This window comes from Gambusia affinis, linkage group LG24, assembly GCF_019740435.1.
Source record: "Gambusia affinis linkage group LG24, SWU_Gaff_1.0, whole genome shotgun sequence".
Taxonomy (NCBI): Eukaryota; Metazoa; Chordata; class Actinopteri; order Cyprinodontiformes; family Poeciliidae; genus Gambusia; species Gambusia affinis.
In genome coordinates, this window is record NC_057891.1 from 11,895,590 (window position 1) to 11,923,182 (window position 27,593).

Sequence of the window (27,593 nt, forward strand, 5' to 3'; positions counted from 1 at the left end):
GTCGGGTCCGGGAATCGAACCCACGACGGCCGCGTCGAGGATCCAAGGCCTCCAAATGTGGGTCGCGCCATCCCCCACGCCACCGCAGCACGCCCATGGGTTATTATTGACTAGTGATGTGCGTTCAGGGAAATCAGGTGAGTAGCCGACAAAAGAAAATCAATTTTTCCACTTGAATTTTCTATTAATTGTTTTTCTCATTTCTTAATTTCAACGTGTTCATGGTCAAAAACGCTTAATTTACGCATTGCTGTTGAAATACATGATAGAAGATCCGTGGTGAGGCAGTGTAGTACCGTACCTCGCAGATAGGGGCAGTGCTGAGCCCCATAGACACAACGAGCAACAGGTGCTCTTCTTCTACTCAATGAAAAGACAGCAGCAGGATATAGACGCAGCAGAACTGCTACTGTTTTTGGCGTCCAGATTCTTGAAAATGAAAGAAAAATTAAAAACTGCACTTTTCTTTATTTCTCTTTTTCTCTCTCTCTCTCTCTCTCTTTTTTTTTTACAACAGAATAACCGCTATTTGTGGAGGATAGGTGCATCAACGTCATAAAATAAAGGTAAGATAAGACAGTTTTAATCAGAAAAGAGAAAAAAATGTATCTTGTTACATATTCTTTTATCTTCCTTGCTATTATATTGTTACTTATGGTCAAAATGAAATTATAGCTTCTACATTTGATTTTGAATTTGTACGTGACTCTAGTGACGTCTATCATGAGCCTCACCGTCACTGCGAGTCAATAAGAGTCTGAGAAAATAACTTTTTCTCATTTACGTGAGGGACTTTTGAGCAATATTGATGTTTGTGTCAAATTTCGGAGCTCTCATAGTCAAACATCAGTGTGAACGTAGCGCTTCCGCTATGGTGCAGCATGGTGCTGTTATTGTGAAAGTCCTTTATTCTACTTCCGGTGGGCAGTTAACGTTGGCTACATGATCGGATGTAAAATGCTTTTTGTCCATGAGTGATTTATCCAAAATCCAGCAATTCCTCAAAATTAACTAGTTTGTCCAAAAAATTATGCCAATATTTCCAAATGACCAAATTTATGCTGTATTTTCTTTCCATCATCCTGTTTCGTTGAAGTATAAATAAAAAAAAAACAACAAAAAAAAGCAAATCACCCAGTTTCAAAGTTTCATCCTGTGTAACAAAAGAGCAAAAAATTTTGACCAACTTAATTAGTAATCCTGATGTGTTTAACTGCCGTGACTGACTTACTTCAATCCTGTAAACTGAATGTATGTATGTATTTTTTGAAAAAGTAAAAAAAAAAATAGCGCCGCATATCGGGATCCCCGAAAACGTAGTGAATCAGTTGAGATAATTTGGATAAATTTTATTTTTTTAAATGTATTTATTATTTGTAAAATTTTTCTAAGATTTGGATGTCAGATGAAGCAATGTTCAGACTTTTATCAGTAAGCTCCATATTAATGGTAATGGTTGGGTGAACTACTACCCAACCATTGCCACTTTTTTTTTTGTGGCAAAAAATTAATTGTAAATGATAACTTTTTCATTTCTTTCTTAGCTTAGATGCTTGTTTTATCAAACCTTCTAGTGAAAACATATACAAGTACAAATTAAGTCTCGTCTCAATAATTATTACTCAGCTGTTCATGTAATGACTGTCAGTAATTTAAAAACACAGCTATTCTCAGTTCCTGTACGAGCTAGCTGTGTTGTAATGCCAGCCTGCTAGCTTTCGTGTGAACAGTGACAGGTTGACATGTTAAAGTTTAATTTGTTTATTTTCCTGTTGTTGTTGTTTTGGGTTTTTTTAAACCTACTGTTGACATATTTGTTCCCGCCTCCTCTTGCGAAAGTAAATGTCACATTGCTGTATCTCTCAATCACCACTAGGGGTGCTGTAGTGCAAAAAAATGTCAGAATTCAACTCAAAAGAGTTTCGTTTCTGATCCAACAAAAGGCAACCCTCAGTGATAATACACTTTTATTTTAAAAAAATATCCAATTTTATACTAGGTTCTGTTCTACGAAGGAGGAAATGTTATGTTTAAAATTAGTATTTATTAAGGATAAATTGTAGCAGAAAAGTGAAGCCTTGAAATCTGACATTTACCCTGATTAAGAAGCCATCCACCTCGAACCCAACAAAAATTTACAATCATTTCTTTACGTGTTGGTATGCAATCAAAATGACTAATTTGACACGAGACAAAATAGTTTAAAAAAGAAATAAAAATTCTCAAAGTACTTCCTGTTTTGACTGTAAGAGCACAACCTAGTGGTGATTTTACGCAGCCTAGTTGTAAACTGGAAAGATGGCGACAAGGTTTCATCCTCTAAAAGAGGTGGAAGGATGCGTCAGTAGACATTTCAAAATAAGAGCATATTTGCAAAGAAGAATACATACATATTTAATTAAATTATTTTTTTGGGATCCTGTTGTTTTTGTGGTCGTTCGGCCCCAAAATGAAAGCCGAATGATAAATCTGATCCGCTGCACATCTCCACTTCGGATGCGAAATGCTTTGATAATTTCTCAACGTTCCGCTGGTAATAAGTGAGAAACGCGTCTGCGGCGTCTCCAGCCGTGAAAGGTCCACTACACGCCACTCCAGCTCCTCCGACTGAGACGAGTGTGACAAACAGCTCAACAGGCTTTGGCACGCCAGCTGTCCAGAGGGGACACACACACACACACACACACACATGCACAGGGGCAGAAAATTCACACAGCGCTCCATTGACATGCACGTCTCGGCATACACACACACTCGCAACAAAACACACTTTGCTGCCAAGTGCAGCGTGGTAATCTTTACTAATGCCATGGGTCCTGAGGGCAGAGCATGTGAACGCTGCCAGGGGCCACACACAAACGAGATCAGACCCACCGGTCCGGCTGTCTGCTGGCCGGTCGGCCGCAGCCCAAACGTAACGTAGGTGACGGATCCCTGAACCGGGGATCCGTCTCCACGTCATCCAGATGTTGTCCAGATTTTTGAGAGGTCACCCAGTGACAGAGTTGGGCGAGTAGCGAGTTACATCTACTCAATTACGTTTACTTGAGTAACCTTTTGAGATTAAAAAGTAGTTTTAGACCCTTTACTGGAGTAATTTGTTACGACATGTTGCTAAACCTCTGGATTCTCTTGATTGAAGATCAAACATGTTTTAACCAAATATTCACCAAACACAGACACAAACATCGGCAGTTTTTGTTAAAATTTCACGTTTTTTTTATTTTTTTATTATTGATTTGGAAAAATTCTCTTTCGCCTCATTTTGTCATTTGTTTTCTGCTTATATGAATTATTTTCATTTTGCTCCTTAAAATGCCAGAAATGTCCTTTTAACTTTACATTGTGGTTCATCTGATGACGTAATTTTTAAACATGAAACGATCGATAGATTCATCAGGTGCTTCTTTTGTTATTGTTACTTCATTTCTCGGATGGCCACTTTTTACTTTTCGTTGAGTAAAAATGTGTCGAGCGGTCCCTCGCTCACGTTCGTGTAGTTCTTGGGTTCTCCGCTCAGTGACACCAGACCGGGTTTCAGCTGCTCCTGACCTTCCTGCTCCTCTTCCTCGTTTTGCTCTCCCTTCCTCTGGAGGAGGACGAGGCGGAGGAGGAAGAGGGGAGCTGTCAGGAAGGAGTAAACGTGTGCAGCTTAGGGAGGCGTGGATATGATGAGGCTTCAGTGTTGTCGAGATGGATTAGCTGAGTGACTTTGAGGGGTTTGTTCTCTTGTCTTTGAGCGCACAGCCAGACTCGCCCCTCCTCTCCCTCCCCTCCAGATCTTCACGTCTCCCTCTCACTTTCTGTCCCCATCTTTGTTTGTTTGGATAGATTTTTTTTATTATTATTATTATTCCCCCTCGGTTTCTGCCTCGAAGCGTCACGCAGGAACCTTAAAACGAACCAAATTGCTGCTGCGACAGAAGACACCCGATTCTGTTCTCATCTGCCAGATTGACGGTTTCATTGAAAGTCCAGTTATTGTTTGCATTTCTGAAAAGAAAAAAAAAATCAAATCAAATCTGTACTTGACATTTTCCTCCAAAGCAGCTAAATTTAATTGAAGCTGTTGGACATGGACAGAATTAATCCATTTTCAGGATTTTGAATGTTATTTTCCGTGGAATTTATCTCCTTCGTTCCATATTGAAATCTGTGTTGTAGAGTCTGGCCAATATTAATGGATATTAGGCGTAATAAAACGGATGAAGATGTTAAATGCATGTGGTATTGCATCAACAATAAACCATCGACGAATCTCCTAAAACCAAAAAACTATTTTTTAGATCCAGCATGTGGATTTGGGTCAATAAAATGAAATATAATATAAATATATATTGCCATTGGCAGGAATTTTGCTAAGGTCGTAAAAGTACGATATAATAAAAGTAAAACATAGGCAACGGTACTGTTGAAGCACATTTACAATAAGAAAAGAAACAAATACATGGTTATTAGAGATAACATCCCAGTTATTATTATTTATCATCATATTAGGACTTTAATGTATCAAATTAAGTTCTAAGCTAATTAAGATTTGCTGTAGTGTAAATTACAACCAGTTGGTCTGTGTTCACAAAACCTGTTGACAATGCAAAGCAGACATGAAGATGGAACCTGATTTCAATAAAGTAAACTTTCGTTACATCATTTCCTGAATTAAAGATCAATAAGCCTTTGAACAATAGATTTTTAATCAACCAATCAGCTCAGTGATGGATTTAGGTTAGCTTCTGACCACCAATGTGGTAACTTACCACGAGCTAACCTATATTAAAGGTAGCTAGAGTTGGACTAGCGTATTTGGGCTCCTTATGGGTTTTGCCCATGGATGGGTGGTGATCCGTACCAGGAGAGGCTAAGCTACCAAAATCGCCCCAACATAACATCGACTCATCCAGGAGATCCATAGGAACCCAAATCTAAAACTCTGGGGTGCTGGCGTGACGCTGGGGTTAAGAACAACCCACGTAAGGAGGCCTTACTCCTTGACACTGAAGACACAGGTTCGATTCCCGGCCTTATCTTACCTCATCTCTTATGACCTCCTTTCCTGTCTAACCACTCTCAAATACAAGCTGCTTGACCCAGTAAAAAAAAAAAAGAAATCTAAAACAGGTGGGGCCAAAGGTCATGGTCCAACAGAAGTTAAAGGAGGTCAGACAGAAAATGGGAGGAAACATCTTGATGATCATTAAGACTGTTGGGGAATAGTCAGAGGACTCAAAATGGAAGTATATATACATATACACACATGTATTTCTATATATGTGTGTGTTCCTGTTGGCCCTGGCTGTCTGACGGTGTGTGATTGATGTGTCGAGGCGGCGTTAACACTTCTCATGCTGCTCCTACATGGAAGGAGGAGGCGGAGGCGTAATGTACATGAACGATTGATCACCTTGCCTCCGCCGCCTGATGACTTCTCCAAAGACGCTTCCCTGGGAATCGATAACCACCGCTCTCCGTTTCCCCCACACCCCCTTCCCTCTCTCTTTGAACGTCACCAGGACAGACAGAGAGCTCATTTATGAAGGAAAGGCACATTTGCATATAGAAAAATAATTAAAACAAACAAAGTGAAGCCGGGCCCACCCCCCGGAGAGACGAGGAGAGGTGGGGGAGGAGGTGAGTAATGTGGGGATAGAAAGAGGTTTAATTGCTCCACACTGAGGTTGTGCCATTTATCTTCAGCTGCCGTTCCATTCGTCAGCGCGCCGCACATGAGTTTATGTAGGTGTTCTCAGGATATCTGTTTCAAGGTAAGCACAGCGTCAGACTTTTAGAGGGCAGTCGGCGGAGAGCGATGATTCAGAGTTAACCTCATCCTTCCCTTTGGCTCCCTCTGTGACTCCAGTTTAGCAGCCTATAAAGAGCTGCAGCATAAAAGGGTTTTCAGAGAGATGTTCTGCTCTGTAGCCGTCCGTCTCTTTCAACGCCAGTCATTATGCTAGGAGCTTCCGCTGCTTAGTTCCTCCCTTTATAATGCGTGCGTGTGAGAACAAAGTGTGTGATTTGTTCGTACTCGCGCTATATGGGCGCCCATCTTTGTCTCATTTGAGCGTGCGCGGCGGTTCTGAGCGGGCTCCCCCCGCCGGCTCGGCGGGGTGCGAGTCGTCCGTGCGCCGAGGCCTGTCCGCTACGTTAGCACCGCTGCAGCTAAAACTCCATTTTCAGCGCGGCGTTTGAAGCCAGAGGATGAAAGAGTTGCTCCCCTCGCTTTTCCTCTGCTCTGATGGGCAACTCCATGGCCAGCCACTTCTTAATTAAAAGAACAGTTCTTTGTTTCTTTCCAGATGAAAGGCTATTGACCTGATGGTGCTTCTTGTAGATAGGGACAATGAGGGTGTCACTGAAGTCAGTTGGAGTTTTTACAGGAGAGCGTCTGTGTCTCTCCTTCTGCGATACCTTCTTGGCTAAACAGATGTTTTAGCCAAGAAGGTATCGTAGACAGAGGATACATCTGCAGACACTGTTTAGCGCTTTAATAATTTGGTCAAAAACCTTTCATTAATGATTTCCTTTTATTCTAAGAGCTTCGGTAAAAGGCAGCTGGACTTCTTCACTTGAGAAGAGACCCCTAGAGTCTCTTTGTACCGATTCCACTGCCCCCAAATTTAGGTCCTCCACAGGTGAAGCGGTTAGATGGTTCCTGTGGTGGAAAATTACCTCACGTTAACATCTGCTGATCATGTTATATGAAATTCTTGTGAACTCTCACCAAAAGAACTATTTGGGTTGCATGTACTAGGCTGGGAGTTGTTTTCTACAGCTGCATCAGAAACAGACTGTCTCGCCCCTTGTTTTTGAATTCCTTATCCTTAGTATAAAACTTAAGTGTTGTTTCTGCCTGGCAGGGCTTTTCATCCAGATTGATTGTCCTACAAGCTCTCTGTATTGTGCACAATATATGATTAAACCTGATTGAGGGATTTCACCTGACAGTGCTTGGTAAAATAGTTTTTTTTCCACAACAGTTCCCATCTTTTGCCAAAGGCCTCTTCGGTTCTGATCAAGTGTTGGATGCGTGAGGTCTAAAGTTGGAGTCGGAACAATCACCAAACGGCCTTTTCCACCAGCATCTAATCGGCTTATCTCAACTCGGCTTTATTCGGTTACAGGGTTTGCCTTTAGTAATGGGTACATGGTCCCAGACCCTTTCTTAGAACCTACTTTGCTGATACTCCAAGCATGCAGAGTTGGGCTGAAAACAGCACAAGTCAGAAGACTGTTGGTCACTGATCGGCTAGGGCCAGAGTCACTGATTTCCTGACAGTAACCCCTCCATTTCCTAAACATTCAACAGCGATTGAGCACGTTTGGAGTTTTTAATGACATTGATATCCTCCAGGGCTGCATCATGTTTGTCAAAATCAAAGAGGTCTCACAATTTCTATAAATAATTGCTTCCATCTTAAGCATGAACCATGATCTTCATAGGATTTTACCATTACCTGTTATCTTGTGATTATCCTTTAAACCACAGAATAACAGTATGTAAATAATACATCAGCATTACAGGAGAGGGGAGAGCACTGCAGTAAGTCATAATAACACCGGACATTATAAACGGAGATGTTAGAAGTGCTCAATCGTTGCTAGCATAAGGATTGGCTCCTCTTGGTGGATGGCTAGCATTAGCATGCTGGTTCTGTAAACTCTACCCTCAGCAGAGATCCTAAACAGCACAAGATGTTTACTGAAAACATTTTGTCGCTGTTTTGCATCTGTAAAACTCCTTTAGCATTTAGATAAATGCATTTGCCCCAGAAATACCTCCACAGCCTTTCCGGAGCGCTACCTCTAATGTTGCTAGTGATGTTTCAGCGCTGCCTCTGCTGGCCTTTGCCAATAATATCAAACTCAAAGAGGCAAATTATTAGAGTTACTAAAGTATGACAGCTTGCCATGTTGCTCCGGGTAAGAAAGATCAGCTCTTAGGTTGCCTTTTATGCTAAAGAACGAGCATTTCTGAAGCGTTTTCAAAACCGTTTTTCGTGCTAATTGAGCGAGAGCAGCTGAAACTGGAGGGAGAAATATACAACAACAAAAACACGCCTCAGGTATCATCCTTTAAAACAGTCTGAGGAACAACAAAGGGGGTGGGGGGAAGCAAGGCATTTTGCTACGCATCAGGTATAAATATATGCCGTCAAATTAAGTGAAGCTGCTCTCCTGCATCTATGCTATAGATGCAGCCCTTAGTTTCTCAGCTCGACAACAAAATAGCTGATTTAACCGGTGCTGGCGTTAAAGCTGCTCACCCAGAGTGAGCTTGCATGTTTTGCTCCCCTCCTCTTTCCAGATATTTGTAGTCTGCATTAGCATTCAGCCAAAGCAGCCTGGTTCACCCTCTGTAAGGAGCTCAACATCATCCCAAGCTGGCTGTAGCTGCGGGCGAAAACAACAAGGCTTTAAAAACAGGCTGTCGAAGAAGAAACGCTCCCAGTCTACCAGAGCTCATTCTAATCGTGCGTTTCCTGGTTTTCTTTTTATTATTATTATTTTTTTTTTCTTGCTCAGTGCGAGTGTGTGCGTAGAAGTTCCCGACGAGCTCTGCTGGGTGATGCGAGTGTCTTCCCTTTTAAAGGATATCAGGCACCCGGGGATCCTCGGAAGCCGGCGTTGCCAGTTAATGCCCCTCTGACGAGAGCGGCCGCACTCAAGACAATCGTAGCGCGAGCGGGTGCGCAGGTTGGTGTGCAAAAGTCGAGGAAGAAAGAGCGAATGGAGAGGAGAGAGAGGCAGGGAGGGAGTTAGGACGTATAGGTAAAAGGAGCATTTTTAGTCTAAGCTTTATTCCCGTCTGAAGCCAAAGCCTTTTTCTGTAGCTCTTTTACAGATTGAAAAGCTCTTTTTTGGTCACAGTAGCATGATCTGAAACAGACATCCAAACTGGGTTTAGGATGGCTGAAGCAGATCAACGTTGGGTTTCTGGAAAGTCCTGACCTCAACCTTGTTGAACTTTTGTGTCCTTCCTCTTCAAAGGAAGGTCCACGCTAGCAACCCAAGCAAGTCCAACAAACTTTACCAACTCTAAAATGGGACGTTCAAAGACTCAAACAGAAATCGAACCAGACGCTTGTTGATGCGTTCAAGCCAGATGCAACTTACTGCGGTTTGAAGGCGTGGCCATCTTAACGTCTTATCAAAATCCTGTTTTTGTGTTTAGAACCACATTAGGTGATACACATTAGCTCTTCTAATACCCCCAAAGAGGCATTAATTAAAAATCTGAACAACAAATACGTCTGATTCGACTTTTGAAGCATCTGCTTTGAGATTTATTTATTGCATAGAAAACAATCAACATTTCAACATATTTCTACTTAACTAATAGTAAAAATGTGTTTTGGTTAAAAAGTACTGAGTAACTCATCAAATTATCAGTCGGTTAATATTTTAAAATTACATCATCGCACAGATCGAAGTATGAAATCAAGGAGAAATTTTGTTATTTTAAGGACCAAAATGACAATAATTGATATAAGTAACAACAGATAAAAAAAATCAAAACTTCTCACATTATAACAAAAACTGCAGGTGTGTTTTTTTTGTTTTTTTCTTTTTCAAAAAGTTACTCAAGTAAATGTAATCTAGTAAATGTAACTAGTTACTACCCTATTCTGCCCCGCTCCACAACAGTCCTTCCCACTGGTTTCAGGTTAAATCTCGGAACTATTTTTTTTGTCATTATTTGTTAAAAAAATAATACGTTCTAAAGTTCCAGCAGCTTTTAGAGGGAGTGGTAGCCAGGCGCGTCGCTGCGGTAAGCAAGCTGCAGGTTTTACTCTGACCTCTGCGTGCACTGAGCTAGCAGCCGACATGTGCTGCTGCCGCTGCCGCTGCTGCTGCTGCTGCTGCTGCTGGATGTGAGACTCAGCAGGGGAGGAAGAATTCCTCCTCCTCCCCTCCATCACCCCACCCCACCCCTCCGCTCCAGTCCTGCTCTCCGCTGGAGTCGGCGGTCCATCTCGTGCTGCAGATTGCCTGTGACAGCCGCACTATTTCAAGTCGGCGGGTTGAGCTAAATTGGAGTGAGCAATACCACCTGTGCCTGCTGGAGGGCCGCTCTGGTTGGAGTTGTTGCTCGGGCGAGAAGAACCTTGAAGAGGGAGTGAGTGAGGGGGGAGGCAGAAAGCTGCTACCTGCATCAAAGCCTTGGTTTCACATGCAATCTGGCCAGCTGGCTCCCCTATGAGGAGGGGGATCTCCCTCTCTCTCTCTCTGTTTCTGTTTCTGCAGGTGCACATCTTCTTCTCCTTATCCCTAGTTTTAACTTTTCTTCGTCCTCCTCCTCTCTCTTCGTTTGCTCCTCGTGGGTTTCCTGTCTTGAGTCAGATGGGAACTGACAGAACTGTGAGCGAAAACGTAGAATCAGATCTCTGAAGGCCGCCACACGCCCCACGTTGAGTCCTGGTCTGCTCAGTTTACACCTGAGCGGACTCGGACCCGACGAAAAAAAAATAAATAAAATACAGCCTTAAACTTTATCTGCTACAACACAGCTCAGGTTCTCACAGAAAAGTACGTTACTCCCTTACAGAAATCATCTGTTTTATCCATTGGCGATTGTTAGCTTCGGCTAATTAGCATCATCTCCTTGTTCACCAATGTGCCACAACAACCATTTGTAAAAAAGAATGTGGTAACACTTTATTTGAAGGCGTGTGCGCATAAGACTGACATGACACCGACATAAATATGACAAAAGAAGTCTATGAATGTTTATGACTATCATGAATTCAGTAAATGATGACACTTTAATGCAAAGTTGCTGTAAAAGTTGCATTAAAAGTCCATTAGAAGTGACATCATCCTATTTACCAAGTAATGCACAGTTCAAGTAAAATCCACGCCTCTGTTCACCTTGGTATAATCTGTGCTCCAATTCTGACCAGCATTTCAATGAGGTACCAACAGTGACTTAGGCGTTCTGGTGAGTGTAAATAAATCCCATTAGTACCTGGAGTTTCAACCTTGTTTTTTTTTTTATTTCCACCAAATGTTTCATGGCACCAACATTTATATACATGTTTGAAATTGGACGTTTAAACTCAGTGCTGAAGGGTCTGTGATTCATTGCAGTGAAAAGTTGACATGATGAGTAAAGTCGGAGATTAAATATCCTGAAAAAGTTATTTTCATAATGCTGGATGGTCATCTGATGTATTTGTTTTGCTGTATCTTTGTTGCGTGCTAAAATGGGGCAGATTAGGTGAATCAAACAGAAAATAAAAGCTATGCAAAGTTGACAGATGTTTTTATTAAAATAATATTAGGCAGTTTGTTGAACGCAAACTCTTCGAAATTAGCATTAGCATTAGCATCAGGTGTACAACTGCAGCTTCCACAGGGAAACTCAACTCTAATCTAAACCCCATGACTCAGGATGCGCTACCTGCGCTGACTTTAATCCAATCTGAGTCGCTTCATTTACTATTTTTAATATTTTTTTTATGTTTTTTAGAAGGAAAACTTGCAGTCAAACATGTTTTGGTCCTGATTTTCTAAAATCTAATGTTGAGCGTTCATCGTGACGCGTCAGAAGTGAACAGTCAAAATGTTTCCAACACATTTCTTTGCTCCTTTGAGTCGTCCAGACAGGCTGACGGGAGCAAACAGGGAGGAGGGGAGGGTTGCTGTCTCCTTCCTCCTCCTCTCTCCCCCTCCCCAGGCAGGATACAGTAGGCATCATTTAGTGGGGGGTGTGGGGAGTGAACAGTGCAGGGTTATCCACGAGGTCGCCACGCTCGCCGCACGGCCGAGCTCATTTCCACCGACAGAGAGAGAGGCAGCCGCTGAAACGGCTCATTCACTTTCTGATCACACACACACACACCCCTCTCTCTCTCTCTCTCTTTCCTTCACACACACATGCTGCAGCCTGGCTTCATTGTGCTGCTATTTTCCTCATCCTTCACTTTCCCCTCTGTGCTGAAATATTTCCTTCCCGGCCCTGACGGTTCATTTTGTGTCGTCGTCGCTCTCCACTCCTCCTCACACCTTTTGTTTTTCTAACTATCACTGCATGGGCACGCTGTGATTATATGCAGATTGACTTGCAGACAACACCCTCCCCACCCCGGCTCACTCTACTCTAATCCCAGTGTCTAAGTGTTACACAGTCTTGCTAATACCTCTCTCTAGCTAATCTGATAAGCACAGCTAATGATATTTCGCTGAATGCCTTCAGATGACAGCAGTCGTGAAGCAGCAGCAGCAGCTCGCTCTGCAAAGCTAGCAGCATTTCCCCGGCGTCCAACCAGTCCGCCTTTGTCGATTTGAGCCTCTGCCGAGTTTGGCTGTGAAGACGCCTCAGCGGGAAAAACAGTCAGACACCCAAGGAAGGCAGCGAGTCGCCATCGCCGCAGCTTCTGCTGCTGCTAGCTTACACGTTTAGCTTTGCTTTCAAGGAAACAAAGCGTCAACGTTAAAGTTGCTGCTTACAATGTTCACTATCCAAATGTTTTGGCTTTGTGGCATCATACCTCTTGAATCTGGTCATATTACATTCATGTTGGAGCTACTGGACCAGAGCAAAGTGCTGTGGAACATCAACAACCAACAACCGTCCAATGAAAACCAGAAACACAAACTGACGCTGTCTGTCTGATTGGATAAAAACAGCTGGATTCTCTGGATGTAAAAACTGATTCACTGATAATTTTATAATGAATCAAATCAAATTTATTTACATAGAACATTTAAGAACAGCTGCAGAACACAAAAACAACAGGAAGATCATTGCTGTTGGTTTCCCGTCCTGACATTGTACTGCCACTTCTGGATGAAAACTAATTCAACAGAAGCTCTTTCAAATTCCTGTATTTAATCTGTATTTGTTTGCTCGGTTGCTTCCAAGGCAACAAATTGCTGCCTGTGGATCGATAGCAACACACGGCGCGGCTCCCTTCTCGCCCCGGTCAGGCAGGAAGGGGCCGCAGCGGGCCGGCGGGGTCAATGACCGGGTCCCGCTCCGCTGACGGTGGTTCGTTAAAGAGCGTGGTGTTAACGGTGTCAGGACCGATCCTCCGGGCCGGCCTCGCTCTCCTAACGAGCAGCCCGATCGATGGCTGTCTGGCGGATCAGGCTGAAGCGTCTTAACTAGCGGTCACTTCCTGCTCTGCTCTGGGTTACATCTGCTTCCACACACATCACTGATCACTGACTAGCTTGGAAAAGAAAGTACAGCCTGCTGTAGTTTAACAGTTTGTCAAGAGGGGAAAGCAATCGCATTGAGTATACAAAAACTGGCAACACGCTACAGTTTATTGTTATTTACCAAATAATGATAAAAAAGGAGAAAGTTTGTGCATGGAAAAAGCAAGTACACCCCATGGATGCCCCACCCGTAGGTCATCACGGGGAGGGTTTTTGTTCACTCTTCTTCATCATGTTGCTTCGTTCGACGACTTTCCGCCTCTGCTGCTCTTGCTCTTCCTCTTTGTGTACACCCAGAGGTCATTGCCGATGTCTTTCCTACCTGGTGTTGTGCTAACAGGAACTTGTTTCAGCAGCAAACAACTATTTCCCTGTGACATCCAATGAAAGCAGAAAGTGTGTACCGAGTTGGGTTTATTTTTTCCGTCAATTTTTTTTACTTTTTGTTGATAGAATCTTGACTGTTCCACTGTGCTGCTATTTTTTAGTTTAGTTTTTTTTTTTTTTTTTTGCTGCTGTGACAAATTCACCCCAATCGGTGCCGTCGAACTGCTGCTTTTCTTCCCTCATTCCTCTTTCGGCGGTGGTGGGGTGCAGATATTTTTAAATCCGCGGCTCTGTGGGGTTTCTCTCTCTGTGTTCCTGCCGCCGCCGCGCTGCTCCTGTCAACTCGCTGGCATTCGTGTTTGCAAACACACCTAAAAACATATTTACAGGAAGTGCCTGACAGTAAGGGAGAAGCTGGAGAGCGGCTCTGCTGTCTTAAGCAGCCCGATGTTTGGCTGTTGGTGCACCGTCTGTCCATCTGTCCTCAAAGAGACGCTTGTCCCAGCCTCAAGGGTCATTGAGGAGGAGAAGAAGAGACCCAAGTGAGGCGCTCCAGGGTGCGCTCATTTTTAACACAAACAGACACAGAGCTCGGCTTCTGCTGACTTGTTTTTTTTATTGCACACTTGCGAAAAACACAATACAGATTTGTTTCAGGGCGAAGACGACATAAAGAGACGTCATGCTCACCGTCTTGAGAAAATCGACATTTCGCAGATGATCCGTGCTTTAAAGGAGCCGAATTTGCTCCAGATTTGGAGATTTGTGCTCGGCGCTGGAGTGTGACTGCAGCTAATGTGTCGAATTAAGCCCTGGAGTTCGCTTCCGAGGTCGTCCCTTTTGTTCGCGCCGCGCGCAGGCCCCTGTCAGATCTGCAGAGACAGAGCACAAAAAACCAAACAAACAAACAAAGAAAAAAAAATCAAAGAGACAATACTATTTATCAGTGCGACAGATTCCAAAAAGCCACTAAAACATGATTCCTATCTCGTCATTGTTGAGCGACGGAAACCTTGAACGCCGTTTTGTGTCGGATTAAGCGCGAGGAACGGCGTGCGCGATGAGTTTCCAGTTACGTAAAGCGATAAGACGAACCTCGGCTCTGCCGGAGCGAGATGCTTCCAGTGGAAGAGACGTGACAATGTGACATCACGCCGATGGGGGGGAAATAAGCGGGAGTAGAGATACGTTTAAGAAGAGCAAAAATCTACTGCTTCCATCCCTGAGCTCGGCTGACAAAACTGTCTTTAGGTGGCGCGGATTATGGATTAATCTATAATAACTGGGGAAGGAGCAGAGAAAAGGAAGAGAAGGAGCCCCTCCGAGTCCACCGCCTCATCAGCTAATGTTCCCGCTAATATTCCCAAATTATATCATTTAGACCTGTATCAGCGCTGCAGAATTAATCATCATTTCCCTGACACTACCAACCCCCTTCATTAGATCTCTACTGTTTCTGCCACTCTCATTTCTACAAAGTTGGAGTTCTCTTGGTCCAACCATTCTGCTTCTTCTAATAATCTGTTCATCCACCTTATTCTCATTCCTTTTCTTCATAACAGCTGCAGGAAGTCTTCCTGAAGCATCAGGGCTTTACAGACAGACATCCTCTTCCTCATTGTTATCAATTTACTCCCCACGTCATAATTCCACGCCGTTTCACGTCGCCTTATTGCCATCCAGTTTGTGTTTCTAACCTAAAGAAAAATGACGAACACGATGGAGTCAACCTGCTTAACATGGATGTGTCGATCTGAAAGGAAAACGAGAAAGCCAAAGTTTACGACCTGGTGATGGAATGTGCAATTTTGAGACGGCTGCGCCACCAAAAAAAGAAGGCAGGAAGCAGAGCTTAAGAATATCAAATTTTCTTTGGAAGAGACCAAACTCGATGGCTTGGTAAATATCAGAGTACAACTAGATATACAGACCAAAACTAACTCGATTCCCTAGATTGCCTAAATTCAACCGTTTTTCACTGCAACCCAAGTCAAGCATGTTGTAAAGTTAGCATGCTAACGCTAACATATCCAGAACGTCAGACATTTCTAAGTGGCTAACCAATGTTTTAACACTGGATTTGTTTAAAACACCAATATGCTTTTTGGGCATAATGAAGGTTATTCAAACATCTAGTATTTGGAGAAGTACCTTTTTTGAAATTGGTGCTATTATCACAGGAGTGATAAAACACGGCTTGTATTGCACATCAAAGAGCTCGAGTTGCTTGTTAGGAAATTAGCAATCTCATGCTAATGTTAACATATTCAAGCTAACGTCTAAAGAATCCATGAGTGATTGTGATTTTAAAATAAAAGTGAAAAGAAAAAAAAACCTCTGGCCGTACAGAACACAGCATGACGGTTCATTGTCGGCCTTGCCTGTTTGGGAAGTCATCATGCTAATGCTCGTATTGACATGCTAAAGCTAACATCTACTGTTGGTTACAGGAGGAAGTTGAATTATTGTGATCGCCGGTTTCTCAGATTGTCTCAGAGCATTAAAGAAAACTCAATCGGATTTATCTGACTCTAAAAACACTGAAATATTTCCTTTATTTATGGGTGATATGTCCCTTTTTTTTTTCTTTTAAATCTGAGCAGTATTCACTCCATGCTGGTATGAGTGAGTACAAAACAATGAACAAAGTTAATTAGATTTGATGGAGGTTACATGTTTTCCACCAAAAAAACCCAATCCAAATTGGAGATCTGATGTATTATAATCCATTTGGCTGCAGGCTGAACCGCCGTGTTCGTCACTCAGGTGATGTCATTTGCCTGGCAGTGCTGCCGTGAACTGATCAGCCTCCGCTGCGAGCAGCCGACCGGCCGCGGGGTGCACACAGGTGAGACCGGCCGAGGTGGCGACGCGGAACGTGACATGATGAAGCGCGGCTATGAAATTCCATCTGCGTGGTTTACAGCCTGCCCCTCGGGTCGCTACCTGCTCAGATTTACTGGCTGTTCCTGCCTCCTGGATCCAGCCTCGGTTTGTTTACGATGAAGGTTGGCAGTAAAGCTGGATCACTGGCCTGCGTGGGCCACTTTGTATCTTTGGAGCAGATCAAGAAAAGGGTTCAACTGGAATAGATGATGCCGGCCTCTTGGTGCGTTTTAATATCCTGCTCCTGACAGTGCCCCCCCGTGCCCCCCCAACCCCCTCCCAGGTCCTACCCTGTCTGTGAGCTCTGGATGGGTGGATGGATGGAGGTGGAGCTGTATCGGTGAGGAGGTGCACCCCTGCCCTCCACCCGTTCTCGCTCTGCCGCTTCAACAATAGCATTTGCATATTTTTATACTCCGTCTTTCCTCTTGCCTCTCTCTCAAAGAAAAACAGCCCGGAGCGTGAATACTCCAGCAGAAGCAGCAGGCGTGCGTAGGGAAAAACGGAAGCTGGGGAGACGGCGTGTCCGCTTTGCTTGGGGAAGGACACAAACGAACACACACTCAGGCTAATATACACACTGGGCCCTTACCCCCACAGGTTCTGCACCGGGGACGAGGAGGAACCAAAGTTTGGTGCTTGTGAGGGTCTCCTGAAAGAGGAACAGAGGGAAGGGTCCAAATTACAATCAGGCCATTTCCTGATATAGACCACATTGCTAATATTCACTACCATCGGCAATACATTTCATGCTTCATCCGAAAACAACCGAATTCACAGTAAAATGTAGCGCTGTATTAGCGGTAGTTCTTTTTGTGTCGATTTTTGTTACAGCTGGACCTAAAAAGTCTTGCCGCATAATTCACCAAAATAATTTTGCTGCTGAGTGTAATTAGTCCGTTTTTCCATTTGTGCAGATTGTTTTTGTTCTACATATGCTGCTACGAGGGAGAATTTAAAAGCAACCACTTGATATTCAATGACATCACCTTATAAAGCCCCAACAGCTAAACGTCCCAAACCAACTTACCGACAATGACAACTACTTTTTAGCTCCTAAGTGTCTCCAATTGAATCTCTCCTTTTAAGAAATACTGTTATGTTTCAATTTTTACCTACTGCAGGATTTTTATTTTAGCATTTTAATTTTATACACCACAGATGCTAATCTTAAAATCATATCATCAGCATACAAATTCTCTAACCATAGCGTTAACATGCTAATTTTACAACTATAAGATTTATTATGCTAACTTAGCCTGGTGTTAACATGCTAATTATCCAACCACAGTATTGGCTTGCTAATTGTTCAACCATTGGCTTAGCAAGCTAGTTTACCCAGATGTTGGCATGCTAATTATCTAAACAGTACTAGCATGGCAATTTTTCAACAATGCGACTAGCGTTCTAATCTCTCAACCGTAGCATTTTGTAAATAATATTTAGCATTTAGCCTTCATTTTGAGACATTTTTTTCTGAACATTTGTGGCTTAAAACATCTGCCGTCCTAATCGGAGACGCGACTGCTGATAAAGAAAGTGTCTGGAGATTTTCAAGAAAGATGCTGCGGTTTGAGTCGACCGTCACGTCAATCAACACATAGAATGTGTAACATCAAGCGTACTTAATTGTATTCAACTAGAAAACACACATTTAATCTCCAGTTTGTCTCAGGTGTGGCACGAGCTCCTGTTGCCGCATTTTCAACAAAAACCTCAGACGAGTGAGAACCAGCAAATGAAAGGAGCAGCATTACGTAACTGCATCATTCAGAGATGCTGACAATGCAACCAGACGTGTTAGTCATTGCTAGGAAGGGGTGGTGGGGTGGTGGTTGGTGTGGGGGATTTGTTTGTGGACTAATCCAGAAAGGCTTCAGACAAACAGCCGTGCAAAGTGTGGAGGAAGGCATTTCAAAGCAGCCATAACCGCAGAGAATGCTCCGCTAAGCTCACACCTCCGCCATGAAGGTTACACTCTGAGGATAACTAGATGCACAGCAGAGCTGCATGTAATTTCATTTTACATGACACCCCGCGTTATATAAAGTTCAGGCAGACAAAGGAGGCGTCCCTGCGGAGGACCTTGACTCGGCTCTGCAGTTTTTAGGCGTTGCGAAAGCAGCATGTGTCACCAGATGTAGTGATGAAGAGTTGCTTTTTAGTCCCAAACCGACGGCGCTGAACTTGTTACCGCCTTTCCACGCGGCACGAACGACGTGAGGAGGATCTATGTCGGGATGGAAAACCTGGGTCCGGAGGGATTCTCAGACATCTTCAGAGCACATGTTCGCCGAAAGTGCAGAGGGATATTTGACTTGACAGAGCATGCTGAGGCAATTCTCCAACAACAACGTTCTATTGTGCTCAACTCTGAGCTCCATTGTTTAATTCCCTCCTAACTGACGCTCGCCTTTAGAAACTAAAGATCCCTTTAGATAAAAAAACAGACTAAAAGATCTAGAAAAACTCTTGAATCGCCAACCAGCTCAGCACTGCAGGGCTGCAATTAGCGGTTCGAGCTAACAGCGGTTAGTGAGTGACCTCCCCTGGGTCCATGTTAGGCCCATCTGCTGTCCCTATTGCAGGATGATGCCAATTTTTGATTGATCAAATTCCTACATTTCAATCAAATGAAAGAGGAGATTCATTTCAGAGCCTTTCCGTGAAAGAAACTTTCAAACTTTGGGGAAATAATTTAGAAATTCAGGAAAACTTGAGTTGCCTCTCCTAACAAACCTTGAAGGTGAAAGATAAATATCCATGAGGCACCCTGAAAGAAGCCCGATTTATTAATTGCATGTTGAAAATGTGACTCCTTTCTACCAAGGAGAGTTATATCTGAAGATGTGTTTGATAAATTTAGTCAATAATTGATTTTGTTTTTTTTTTTTTGCCAGATTGATTTTGCGTTCAGAGGAGGCAGGTGAGTAATCCTGGTAAATAAAAATAAAGCCACGAGAAGTTAAACAGATGCTAACAACAATGAAAGAAAATCACTTTGTCTGCTTGGATTTTCTATAACTTGTTTTTCTTATTGGTAATGTCAACATTAAATGGTCAAAATCTCAGAATTTGCGCATTGCCTGTTGAAACACATGAAAGAAGACCCAGGGGTATCGGTGCAGTACCGTGCCTCAATGATAGGAGGCAGTGCTGATCCCCATAGAGTCAGTGTGCAACAGGTTATCTTCTACGCATTGAAAGCAGAACCGCTCAAATACCCGACAACAAATAGAAAACTTTTGTTTTTTATTAATTAAATGAAAAAAATTGTCAATTCTGTGCCTAAATGCAAAACGTTGCCGACGTTTATTGTCATGTTCATGTCAATACGAGATGAAATAATTATGTAACAATGTCATTAGTTTTTAAAAACTTACTTGTGACATTCATTTTCTAAATTGTTTCCGTAAATCAAGCAATAAGGTTATTTTGACCCGATCTAACCCTGTTTACCTGAAATGATCACTTATTTTAAGCAAAACTGCTAAATTAAAGGATTATCTTTTGTTAAATGTAAATATTTGTTCTTTTTATGAGCCCCAAGCAAATCGTACATGAATATAGACAATGTTATTTTTGGCCGAACTTAACCCTGTTTCAGTTTTTGCCACGTCAACATGATCACTCTTTTCCTAAACTTGGAGTTTTCCTTATGCTATTTATGATTTCCTCCATAAATTTTGATAAAATAAGTCGTCAATATCTGGCCGTGTCAACATTGTGATCATTTCTAGACGCCTTTGGGGAAGGAATCTGCAGATTTCTGTCCCAGTTGATGCTGATTTAGCCTGACCGTTTAAAGTGGAACAGAAGTCTGATGTTTTCCAGCCTGCAGACGTTTGCTAATTTTTACTCATCCTGGGTGACCTTAAAGCCAAACGGAGACATGTTGCATTGTGGGAAAGTGAAACATGCCGCCTGAACACGGCTCCAGCTCCACGTCTATCTGTGGAAACGAGAGAAGGAGGCTGCGCGTAATCAGCTGTTTACAGCCGCCGCCGCTAATAGCTCCAACATGGCCGACACGGGCTCAATTACATCACCTAAATGAATGCCCTCTGTTCCAGATCACCCAGCTGCATGTTTCCAGTTTACCCATTCTGGGTGTGAGAGGATGAAGAAGAGGAGGAGGAGGAGGAGGAGGAAGAGGAGGTGGAGGTGGCGGGGGCATCCAGAGGAAGACGCATGTAAACCCATTTCCAAACAAACGGGCCAGTGTTCACGGCGGCGCCCGGCATAATGAATCAACGCGAGCGACCGGCACAACAGGACATGGTGGCCATTTAACACCGGTGAGCCGACTGTGATTATACTGTACACACGCAGACAGAGTCAGAAATGAAACCAGTTAACCAGTTGATGTGGAGGCTCACACACGTTCACACTCCGGAAGGTTGTCCATTTTTATTTAACGGCCTTCATTCAGTCAGGTTCTTATTGAACTGACCTGCAGCCATATTGTGGGAGGAGATTCAATGACGTGAGGGGGAGGGTTAGCCAAAATTAGATGTAAAATCATACAAATGTGTAATAAATAATGATGAATTATGAATGTAAGAATGTGGATTTGATCTGTTGAGTAACTTATAAACAACAAATATGCCTGAATGTCCATTAAAACACAGTGGACATCATCTTAGTGCTGCCATAGAAGCTAACATCTACCATCATGCTTAGCTCCACTTTTTAGGTGTTCAGCCAATCTGCAAATAAACGGCACTCTGTGATTGGCGGATCTGAAAACCAGCCAATAGAAAGTCAGCTAGCATCGAGTTCTCGTATTTCAGCCCCCCAAGCCACATTTTCTTTGACCATATTTGATATGTTGTACAGAAAAAATGTATATGTTACAAATTCATGCTAACTTTCCACAAATAATGTGAAGTCAAGTTCCACGGAAAATCCACCAATAGCGTGCAGCCGTTTGACTCACGGCTACACGCAGCTTTAAACATTGTTGTTCATGTCATGTAGCTCTAGCTAAAGTTGCAGCGGCATTGAATTTTAATTTAAAAAAATGAGTGAGTATAAGACGGGAGCTGCAGCTGAAATTCACCTGCTCATCTGAAACGTTGCTTTTGCATCTTAGTTTTTTTTTTCCTCGCACTTAAATTCCAGCTTTTACTTTGAAAGGCCGCTGCTCAGATTACAGCAAACCATGCAGACATGAACCATAAAGACCCGCGGATGACATTTCCTCCCGTCTCCCTCATGAATATCAAAGCCAGGCCAGAAAAACAAGGCAGGGCATTACAGCCCTATTATTGTATTTGCATTCCCCATAACAGGCGGCGTATTGGTTGACGTATTTATTGCCTCATCAGCGCGGCGTGGCTGCTAGCAGCGGCTGATTTATTAGCCCAACGTCACATGGAGTGAGTTGGCGAACGGAGTGGAGGAAGGTCTTCCTGCTGGTGGACTTTCCTGACGATTGGCTTCTCTCCTGGCCTGGAGCCAGATCAGGACTTCTATCTGCACAGCTCTACGTCCGGCTTGAGGTTTCTGTTTTTGTTTTCGCAGAGTTTCTTGGAAGTGCAGCCGAGGCGCTCCGCTCGTCTCTTTTTCCAATCTTTCTGGGATTTGGAGTGATTTGCGCCGCGCTCCCCGAGGGAAATAAATACTTTGATTAATGTAATCCTGGGGAGGCTGATGTCCCTCCCCTCCCCCACCTGTTCCTTAGGGACTGCTCAGCAAAACAAAAACAAGAAGAAGAAGAAACGAGCAGAGAGCGACAACTGGACGAGTGCAGATTGGATTTGTTTTTTCTTAATGAGCGCGCCTTTAATGCGCAGCATCGGTCTTGATTAGCATGTAGCGCTGTCCAACAGGACACTGTAAAAATGCAAGAAAGACCAACTGTCAAACAAATTGGCAGCATCATGCTGTGGGACCGCTGCTTGTCAGACTGGCTCATCTGGAATATGAATGATCAGCTCCATCAGGAGGGAATGAACTTTCTTTCATTTCCCTCCTAACTAGTTTAGAACAAATCCAAACTTTATATTTGGGTATATCATTATATTTATGTCACTCACTTCTAATTATTAATTCACTTTTTTTAAAGTCATTTTTATATAATATTAAGTCATAACTAGTGTCATTTTAAGGCACATTTGTGTCTCTTTTTCTCTTTATTCAAAAATTTTTTCTATCATTTAAAAATCCTCAATGTTATGAGTGACAAATATTTTATAAAATTTCATGTTAAAAAAATATTGATTTTTAAATATTATTATTCACTAATATTATTTTTAGTGATTTTTGCTCAACCCTGTTCCTTTTTACCAAATATTGGGCCCCTGCCTCTTGAAAGTCTTCTGTACGGCCCTGCTGGTGCACAAAAGATTAGCGCTACCTCCGCGTGCTACAACGTCACGTTAAAGTCATAACTGATATCCACTTTGAATTACACCAGCGGCTTGCTAATGAGTGCAAACAGGGGCGCAAATATCGAAAATCTGCGCAATAATTCTGTTGAAAGAGAGTCCAGTTAAACTCCTAACATCGCTTCACCTGCACATCTCGAGCATCTCCGCGCTTCAGCGTCACAGAGCGGTTGGTGTGTGTGTGTGAGAGAGACTCCATGAAGCATATTAATAATAAAAAAGCCTGTCTGAATGAGGGGAAAATCCCCATTCATGTCTGACACTGAAGGCCTGCTTGAAGCCCATTTAATTAACGGTATATATTACCGTCTAAGTGCTGCGAAGTTCGGCTCTAAATCAGCGTTTGGGCCTGACACGCTCAACGTATGTCGGATTACAGCGAGCCGGACCGAGCGTGATGGGGGGTTTGGAGGGCCTGCAAATAAATTATGTAGCCCACAGGCAACTTTAAGTGTGCCATAATTAAAAAGCGGCGGGAATTGCATCAATTTAATGCGAATATGCGGCGGGCGAGCCACAGAAGTGTCTGAAATTTACGGCCGAAAATCAGCTTTTATGGAGAGGAGAGAGACAATAGATTAATGCGCGCTAATTGATTTCCCCCCCTTAATTCGCTGGAGCTGACGTGCAACAGGCCTACATTTAAAAAAAAAAATTTTTTTTTTTTTTTTAAAGAATCCTCATTTTATTAATTAGTGGCGCCTTGTAGGAGATGCGTCTCTCTCTCTCTCTCTCTCTCTCCGCTCCCGCAGGAGCAACCCGCAAACTCCCGCGATGCTTCTGGAATTCCTACCGCTATCGGTTGCGAGCTCCGCCATATGTTTGCGCCAAACAGCCATGATGCACATGAAGGCCGGACCTGAGGAGCCTGAGTGGCGGCTCTGGTGCGCAGGCGCACGGAGTGGGTGGGGGTTGACGGGGGGTCAAAGCCATCATATGACAAATTTTCTCCCTGTCTGAGGATAAAATGTAAAAAAAAAAATCTGATATCTGAATGAGAATTTGGCTCGTCATATTTATTAGCTCTGTTTTGCGTCATCAGCTGAAGTTTGCGCCACTCAGCAGTTTTAATGTTTAGCACAAAGAGGGTTTATTAAAACCATAGGTGCATTTAAATGGGATAGAAATTGACTCATTTGTGTTTCCATTTTATTATTTCAGTATCTAAAATGATAAATGATTTTTTTATTTATTATGTTTTTTTAAGCCAACCTGCAGGATAAACGGGTGACGTTCGCATCACGAGTGAGCGCGACACCTGGCGGATTTAATGACCAGATCATACACACACTCCTACAAAAAAAAAGTACAAATAAAATAAAATAAACAAAACGGTCAGGAAGTACATAATAGTAAAAAACAGACGGAACAGAAAGCGGTGGCAACAGGGGCGGGCACAGGAATAAACGGGGCTGCGCTTTCAGAAAGAAAACTACGAATAGTTATTTCACATGTTTGGGTCACTTTTAGACGAAAAGTGGGTTTCTTCCTTCAGTTTGTGCAAAAAGTTCTCCGAGATCCCCCCTCCATCTCTCCATATCTCTCTCTTCCTCTCTTTCTCTCTCTCTCTCTCTCATACACACAAACGCGGAGTCGTTTTTCATCTCGACTCCAGTGCACAAACATACAGCTTAATGCGGCCAGTGTTCCCGTCTTTTATTGGCCTCACCATGGCGACGGGGCGCGCGGCTCAGCAATGCGGCTCCCCGTCAGCCTCGGAGGCTTGGAAGAGGAGGAGGAGGAACTCCGGAGGGAGGGGGGGGGGGATCGGAACATTCAAAGTCCGGCAACTCTGACGGGAAACAGTTCTAGTTTTCATATATTTCGTAGCGGATAACTGCTTTGCTTTTTCTCTGCCCGCACGCATGTTGAAAATAAAAAAAAATAAAAAAACTTTAAGCAAACTTTAAGGTCTATTCGCCTTAACCGAAGATCCAGGGTTCTCCCCTCTCTGGTCCCTCGTTGTCGCTGCTTAAAATCTGATTGATTGCACTTTTCTCCGGCGGACGTTCGCTACAAAACCGGCGCAGCTTCTCCATCTGCTCCCCACTTCTATGATTTAGCGCTAAAAAGAAAGGCGGGGAGTGGGGGGCGCGCACTTACTTACTTGCCAGACTGTTATTATTATTATTATTAGTAGTAGTATTACTAATAATAATAATAAAATCGGCTTTTGAAAAACTACTAATTAGCAGAACTTCCTCCAGATTGGCGCAGAAGAACGGGTGAAACGTCGCGTATAAATAGGAGGACGCGCGGAAAGTGTGCTAAATCCGCCGAGGTGACGATGACGACGACGGCGGTGGTAGTGGCGGCTGTGGTTCTTACCTTCAGAGTGAAGGACGTGGCGTGGGTTTTGCTCCCACGGAGCGTGGAAGCGGTTATCTCCCTTCCCGGCGACTCGCTGCTCCCTCAGATTTTCTTCCCTCCGCCTCGACTGAGCAGGAGCGCCGCTCTGCTCCCGCTATTATTTTCACTAAAATATATGAAAATTTATGCAAATGAAAATCAGCACTAACTGTTCGTCTCTTGTTATACTTGGGGATGATTTTTTTTCCTCCCCCCCCCTCCCTATCCTTCTCTCCCCTCTCCCCTCTCTTTCCCCGCTTTGCATACAGAATAAATGAACTCCCCCAGCAGGAAACTTGGGGACCTTTATATATATATATATAAATATATATATGTAATAAGCAAATAAATAATAAATAAACACATGATATACCAGAGAGGAGTTTGCTGCTGGTTTCTGGGGGAATATTTCCTAGTATGGCTTTTGACTCGCCTTTTATGGATGTTGTACATCCATTTTTTTTCTTTTCTTTTTTTCTTTTTTTTTTTTTTTTTTTTGCAGGGATCTCTGGGAAATTTATCCAGGAATCCTCACTGTATATTAATGCATAGAGGAGGGGCCCCATGGCTCCACGGGCCCCAAACGTTCCTGGAGAGGAGGACATCGGCGTCTCCTGATGTAAGGAAAGCCCAGAGCTGCATTGTTTTTAATCTACTGGAGATTAATAATAATAATAATAATAATAATAATAGTAAAAATACTAATGTTCTGTGAATTAAAAAAATGTCACTTTTCGTCTTAAGTCCTGAAACTGTGGTTAGAATGAAATGAAAGAAAAAAAATCAATAAAAAAAAAGAGGGAAAGTTTAACTATAAAGTTAGAAATCAGGACTTGAGTGTGGTTGACTGTTTTTAAAGAGACGGAAAAAAAGTATTCTGTGTAAAAACAAAAGGGAAAAAGATTCAGAAATGATATTTATTGTTGTTTTTTTTTCATTTTAGACAGAATCTGTTGTTTAAATAGAGACTCAGACTGTCTTTTAAAAGACATGAGAATGTTTAGTTCCTTCTAAGGAACGTTAATTGTGAATATAAGCAGTCGAAAAGACGTGTAAGTGAGCTTTAATCTGCTGTAGTGGAGGTTATGGAGGGACCCATAAGGTCACCGTTTCAGGCCCAGACAGGAGAAGAGCTTCACTTCCAGCTGAACAGATGAAATTGTGGTTAAAAAGTAGAGACACTAAATAAAATAAAAAAACGTCTAAAAGTTACCAGAGTAAGGAATCCTCACTACTGTGTCAGTCTGAGGGGCCCCATGCGGTGCGTTTGGAGAGGCTTGAGCAGCGAATCATGAAGCTTCAGAACGAACCGAGCAGCAATGGGAGCAAAGTTGATTAGAAAGGACAGAGAAAAGTTGGCGACGAATCCATCTGATGGACCAGGACCTGCTGGATGACGTCTAAATCCGTAGATTTTCCCCATAAACTTCTAGTCTATGTATTAATATTAATAAGAAATGAAATCATTCACTGCTGAGGACAGATTCATGAAACAAATGTAGCAAAAACCACAATATATATATTTCAATTTAAGTAATGTGGTGGAAAAGTGAAGGGTGAGGAGATACTGGAAATAAATATATTTAAAAAAGGATGTGGTGGCACAAACACAGATAAGGGGTCGCAGGTTCGATTCCCGGTCCAGGTAAAGAGGGAAGATATTTACCGCATGTCTTCCCTCTTTACCTGCTATCCTGCCCACTTTCAAATAAAGGCCACTTGAACCCAAAAAAAAAAGAGACAACAAAAAAAGGGGGAATGTTGTCTTCCAACTAAATTGATGGAAAGTTGAAGAAAGATTTTAGGATGAATTCGGCTAAAAATGAAAAAGCGCCGTAAAACCCAACGACCGATCCCGCTGCGCTTGTTTACATTTAAAACACAGAAAAAGACGATGCTGTCTCAGTCAGAACGGCGTCAATAATAATAATAATAATAATAATAATACATTTTAATTGTAAAGGCCTTTTCGGACTATAATAAAGATTTTAAAAAACCAACAGAACAGAGTTCGTGTCAGCGTCCAGGTGAAAGCCGGTTAGCTCGACAGCTAAACTTTAACTCTGTTTTTAAGACTATAAAGCGGATGTCCACCATTTAAACAGGTAGGGGTTTTGTTCAGGGGTTTAAAGCTCATTTCCGGAGCCGAGAGAAAATTGCAAATGTGTTGTTGTTTTTTTTTAATGTTAAATAACCTTTTTTTTAAAACACACACACACACAATAACATTTTTCCTGCGTCCTCGTCCCTGTTTGTCTCTGCACTGTTTACTACCGAGTTGTACTCCCCGTTTTGTTTGGACCCGCAATTACACAGCAGCCAATCGGAACAGCCGGAAGGAGGTTCTCCGCGCGCCCCGGAGACCTGCCAATCACGCCCCGGGTAACCAATCAATGGGCACGCACGGGGTAAACACGGCGTCCTGAGGGCTGCGAGGGAAGAGAGCGGGGGGGACGCTGTGGAGTTGGGGGGGAG

The 27,593-nt window shown here is 43.0% G+C and overlaps 2 long non-coding RNA genes across 2 annotated transcripts; one reads left to right on the top strand and one right to left on the bottom strand.

Moving 5' to 3' along the window:
• Nucleotides 1–382: 382 nt before the first annotated feature.
• Nucleotides 383–26,009, top strand: LOC122827232. Its single transcript, XR_006370004.1, has 3 exons — nt 383–566; nt 20,451–20,675; nt 25,621–26,009. It is a non-coding gene; the product is annotated as an uncharacterized LOC122827232 (long non-coding RNA).
• LOC122827231 lies at nt 12,426–26,980 on the bottom strand. The gene is made up of 4 exons (XR_006370003.1): nt 26,332–26,980; nt 25,098–25,245; nt 16,970–17,029; nt 12,426–14,363 (listed from the first exon to the last, which is right to left on the bottom strand). It is a non-coding gene; the product is annotated as an uncharacterized LOC122827231 (long non-coding RNA).
• Nucleotides 26,981–27,593: the final 613 nt, after the last annotated feature.